At 39.3% G+C, this 5,954-nt stretch overlaps 1 protein-coding gene across 5 annotated transcripts in view; it reads right to left on the bottom strand.

The window, feature by feature from the left end:
- B3GNTL1 (UDP-GlcNAc:betaGal beta-1,3-N-acetylglucosaminyltransferase like 1) overlaps nt 1–3,955 on the bottom strand; it is a 325,750-nt gene extending 321,795 nt beyond the window's left edge. For all 5 annotated transcript variants that reach the window (XR_006101818.1, XM_042448424.1, XM_042448423.1 and 2 more), the window contains exon 1: nt 3,895–3,955. The gene's annotated coding sequence lies outside the window, so the exon portion shown is untranslated. The remainder of the gene's footprint in view (nt 1–3,894) is intronic.
- Nucleotides 3,956–5,954: the final 1,999 nt, after the last annotated feature.

The raw sequence follows: 5,954 nt of genomic DNA, 5'->3' as shown, positions 1-5,954 counted from the left end.
AAATTTTTCACGTGTCCTCCATTTTTTATTTTGAAAAGTGCCCTCCAATTGAAAATTTTGTCCTACATTTGTCCCAGTTTATTTATTTATTTAATTTTTAAAAATTATTTAATTATTTTTTTTTTTTTTACTTCGGCCCCCCAGTTGTCTGAGGGACAGCAACCCGGCCCCCGGCTCAAAAGGGTTGCCTATCCCTGACTTAACTCTTATAATTTTCTGATAATTCAAAATACCGTATTTTCCGGCGTATAAGACGACTGGGCGTATAAGACGACCCCCAACTTTTCCAGTTAAAATATAGAGTTTGGGATATACTCACCATATAAGACTACCCCTCTTCCAACGCACACCAAATAAAAATAAAAAAACATCAGATTTGATTTCAATATGGTAATTTTAATTCAAATGACATGCAGGTACTTAACAGGAAACCTTGTTGTATACAAAGCCTGCTTGGATTGGTCAGCTCTCCCTGCCTGCCCAGCCCTCCCTGTCTCCAAGACTATCAGAGCTGTAGCTGCTTTCATATGATCGCCGCATACGGTGGGGATGTGGCCGCAGCCGTTTTTGAGCTCCCCCCACCATATGCGGAGGCCACAGATTCTTCAGTCCGGCTCAGAAGTTTCAGCACCTGCCCTATAAGATGACACCCGGCGTATAAGACAACCCCCAACTTTTGAGAAGATCTTCCTGGGTTAAAAAGTAGTCTTATACGCCAGAAAATACAGTATTTCTACTACACACACACATGCAAGGGGGGAGGGACACAGGGGAGTGTGACAGACCTTCTAATGATTTTTTTCAGATTATGTATAACTATTGCTATGCTGCATAGTGACTGGTAATTTGGATGCATGAAAACTGAAATAAAATCTAAAACTGAGATAATTAAATATAAAATGAATTTATAAGAGTTAAGTAATATGAAAATTTGATGTGTTGATAAAAAATTTTCCAAAATGGAATGATGATAAACCTTCCTTAAAAGGTTACTAGCATCAGAAAGGCAATAAGCACAAATATCGAAAATATGACCCATAGGCGTAAGCAGTGAGAACAGATTTCTGGTTAAATCTGTGGCTGTTAACCTGTTCTTTACCAGAAGCCCCTTCTAAATATCTTTTGTTGCTGCAGATCCCCAAGACTTAACTCAAAATTCAAAACCCTAATAATAATACCTAAACATTTAACCATTAACAATTATACCATCTGTTAAGCCTTCCTTCAGAGGTACACTAGGGGAAGGGATGACTTTTCTCCTGCTTCTTCCTGCTGCTTTGTGGCTTGAGCAGATTGAACAGCAATGCACAGGCCCTGCCAGCCAACCAGCAAGCTTTTGCCTTGGCTCCTGTCACAGGGCTGTTCCACTGCAAGGCAGAAGTGGGCAGAGCATCCTTCAAACCTTCATAGATCCCCCTCTGGGGACACTAAGGCTCCTGGGGATCCACAGAGTACAGGTTAAGAACCACTGGTCTAAATTGTCCAGTTTAAGAGATTCCCAAACAGGGCCCCTACAGTTGTAAAACCCATATTTATGATGCCCAGAGAGCACAAAGATGGTGCAACAGAGCTCATGTGTAACTCAATACACCATCAAACTGAACATGGAAGCTGCTGTCATCACACACAGGCACACACAGGTTACATACTAAAATAGTACAGACTAACAGGTCAGGGCACACCTGCTAGGAAAATTATTTAATTAAGCCACTCGTACATCTGCTTAGTTTATGATTACTATGGTGCGGGACAGGCGATCCCAAAGCGCCATGCCGACACTGATTCTAGGGTTAGGGTACCGCGCACCAACTGCATGGTCCCTAATCCTAACACAGAGCAACAGCGGACTAACGATGGCATCCCGTGTACATGCTTGGCGGCTCAAAAAGAACCCATTTTTTCCGGGGGTTTTTTACTTCGGAGGGAAGCCGCATGGTTTGGCAGCTGTGGCGTCCCTCTGGAGGGAAATAGGCCACCGGCAGGCCACCCTTTTGGGGTGGTCTGTCCTGGGCCTATGTTTCAAATCTTTTCACACAACATGGGAAGATTATCAGTCTCTTTTCAGCAGAGATTGGAAATGTAACAGTTCTACCAATTACAGTGAAAGCACAACATTTCCACTTGCCCTTTCATGGGTATTACTGAGAATCCAAAAAATAAAATGGAGAAACCAAACAAGTTCCTCATTATATTTACACAGACTTCCATGTTTTCCTTTTTACCAGCAGAGTTCAATCTCAGCTTGATGTATGCAAGCTGATCTTGCACAGATAATTATATTTATATTTATATAATGTATATACACATTATTTATTTATTATGTTTATTTTATTATTGTTTATTGTATTATATTTATGTATTAAAATTTATATATCTATTATTTATATTGTTTATATTTTTCTCTCTGCAAGAGTAACTTGCATATATCATAGAATCAGATTCTATGAAGTTGGTATCTTTCTGTTTGTATCTTTCTGTTGGTAAAAAGGAAAACATGGAAATCTATGTAGCAAAAAGAAATTGATGGTTACAATGTAATCATAGCACCTACATAAGAAGCCCTGTTCTTTTAAAATGTGCTTTTCTTTGGATTGATTTGATAGGAAATAATCCAGGAATCTTAATAAGAAACTGTAGATTGTCTTTACAAACCTCATTTATAAACTGCTAAGGGCCAGACTAAGCAGGACATAAACATTCCATACAAACAGGATCTGAATTAAAACAAAAAACAAAAAAATAAAAGAATTCCCAAAGGAAGAGGTGATTTTATGAGAGACTGTGGCACCGGGTGAGAAGCGGCTCTTTGTCCTGTGGGTTCAAAACAACTTCTCAAATTATTCCAGAGAAATTCCAGAATAATTCCACAAATGGCAGAGGCTGCATCCAAACCACAAAAATAATTTGATTTGGCAGCCTTTAACTGCCATGGTTCAATATTATGAAATTCTGTGAAGTGTAGTTTTGTGAGATATTCAGCCTTCCTTGTCTGAGAGCTCTGGTGCCACAACAAACTACAAATACCAGGACTCCATAACACTGAGCCAAGGCAGTTAAAGTGGTGTCAAACGGCATTATTTCTGCAGTGTGGGTGCAGCCAAGGTTTGGTACCACTTTTTAATTTATTCTGGAGTTATCTGCTGTTTCTAACATCTCTTTTGTTAAAATAGGAGGAAATGACAGAATCAGACTTTGTGGCATTTCACTGGTTTAGAGCAAATGTTGGGACATCATGATGTATAACTGGGAGCCTTTTAGTGGACTTTTATTTTGCATAATAATTTTGGGGGGAAATAGTTTAGAACCATGGGCAATATTTTCTTTTTTAAATATTCTTTACATCTGAAGAACAGTAAAGTTGCCACTTCAGGTCTGAACATCATTCACAATGTGCTGTATGGACAGATCTGCTATACAGGCAGCTGCTTTAGTGTGATCATTTTGTTTTCTACGGAGATTTCAGACTCTACTTGCACTAGGAGTCATTTATTGGTCATTTTGTCAGTCCATGATATCCTCAGACCTCTCCTCCAGCATCACATTTCAAATGAGTTGATTCTCTTCCTATCAGCTTTCTTCATTGTCCAGCTTTTGATAACCATACACAGTGATTTGGAATACATATTTAGGGGGGACGTGGTAGAGCAATGTCCCATATCCATTCCAAATGACAGTTTGCATCACACAAATTTCCACTATTTTAAAAGATAAATATGGATATTTGACTGCAGAATTTTAAGTCTTAATTCAAAACTATTAATCACCATAGCCACATGAAACATTTACATATCAAACTACAGAAAACTATGTATCACCAGAATAGTATGATCAAAAAGGGAGAAAAGGGATATTTGAAAATTGCATTATCAGTCTGATCAAAACAAGTTGACTTACTGAATCCAGAAAGCAGAGGTAGGTCCCCGAGCTCTGATCTACTGCCTGATTTTTAGCAAAGCCAACTGCCAATAAAATAAAAGGACAACATATCATATGAATGTAATTGCATTTTTTCCTGTTCAAATACTGGGTGACAAGTATGAAGGAAAATTAAGTCCCAAACTACACTCAAATTGGCTTCACTGCCAACAGAACTGAACTATGTACCCATGAGGCAGGACCAATTCAGACATATAATGGGCTACTCCAAAAACTCATTGTTTCTTTGCAGGTGAATCAGACCTCAAGCATTCCCTCTCCTTATGTTCTCAATTGTTTTAAAATCCTGATTCAACAGGACTCCTAAAACCAGGATAAGAAACTGTAGGGGCCACACGGCACCCCCAGGAAGCCTTGGAATGCAGCACCCCCATACCCCCCATTCTGATTTTTGAGCCCAGTACACCCCAGCAGTCTCTATGGGTTATGGGTGACATTTTTTTTTTTTATCCTCTTGGGACAGTTTAGGAGAGACTTTTCTTTTCTTCCAACAAGGAATGGAACAGGGTAACTCCCTGTTTTTAAAAAAAGCTCTGTCCTTCTTTTAAAAAGGTCTCTCCTAAAATGGCTTGGGGGGTACCAAACATGGCAAAAATGCCCTCAATGCTCCCCCGCAGCTTGGAGGCATACTGGGGGGGGGGGGAGAGAATCTGATTGCGGGGGTGGGGCATAGCTCTACGGCAGGAAGCTACTTGACTGAAACTTGGCAGGAATACTAAAGACACTAGGAGTATAAGCACTGGACTATGACTCTGGAGACCAGACTTTGAATCCCTGCTCGGCTATAAGCAACTCACATTCTCTCACCCTCAGAAGAAAGCAAAGACAAACCCTCTCTGAACAAATCTTGACAAGAAAAGCCCATGATAGCCTTAGGGTTGCTATCAGTTTTAAATGACTTCAAGGCACACACAAAAAATTATATCATTATAGTTAAATTGAATCTCACAGTTGTACTGACAACTACAGAAAGGACACCATGGCCTTCAGCTCACCATACTTGTTTAATGCCCTAACTGCCAAATCAAAAGTGTGAGAGAGGCTGTTTGTATACTTGCAAAATTAATGGCTAGAAAAGGACTGTAATTGCACAACCTCTCTGAGAAATGACTACTACTATCATAACTATTTTTAGGATTGCAGTGCCCCAACAGGAATATGGCATATGAATACAGCTCTGACAGCTGCTAACTTTGCTTGATGGTTTCTGGTTATTCAGCTAATGACTACTCCCACACAAAGCTGAGTACCTTCACTAGGGTCATAAAATCAGTCATGGATTGTTCCTGCAAAGTAAAGCTGTGACAAAAGATGGCCAGAAATTAAAATGCACCCTCATTTAAGATCACCTTCTCAACACCCATTAACTATTGTATTTTATTTCTTTGGAGCATCATAAAAAATCATTAACACCCATCATTCTGGTTTCATAATGCATTATTGTCAAAGAAGATAATGTTAGTCACAGGACAATCAAGGACTGAGGACTAAAGATATGTTTTTAAAATGCTACTGAAAGTCAAAATATTGTTACACTTATTTAAAGGCTGGTCTCTGGCCATGGCGATTGTGCACAGGGCGAGGACAGCCTTATTTCTCCAAGTGCAGATGGCTAGAAAATAAGTTATTTAAACTGTACGCAAGGCAAACAAAAATCTGATAGTCAATTGCTTGTAAGAGAAATATCATTTGTAATTATTATTATTATTGCCAGCTCTGTGTTTCCAAAGAAACTTGATTCTGTACAAGAACTGGGCATTGTTAAAAAATTGTGTCTTGCAATGAATCTTGTGTTCCACATAAGCAAAGAATTCCCTGTGATATTGCTACACTGATGAACCTCAAATGTTTGTGCCAAGGCTTTGCATTTTGTAAGGTCTGCTTACTTAGTGAAAAGAGGCTGTTACCATGGTCACAGGAGTAAAAACCTAAGACCCCGTGAGATATTAACATTCCTCACTCTTGGAAAGAAGTAGTTTTGTGGTAGTTTCTTCAAAGCCACTGACCCTTTCTTTTGT

This window comes from Sceloporus undulatus, chromosome 2, assembly GCF_019175285.1.
Source record: "Sceloporus undulatus isolate JIND9_A2432 ecotype Alabama chromosome 2, SceUnd_v1.1, whole genome shotgun sequence".
In the NCBI taxonomy this organism is placed as follows: Eukaryota; Metazoa; Chordata; class Lepidosauria; order Squamata; family Phrynosomatidae; genus Sceloporus; species Sceloporus undulatus.
Note: the sequence above shows the minus strand (reverse complement) of the source record. Positions and strands in the feature narration are given on the sequence as shown.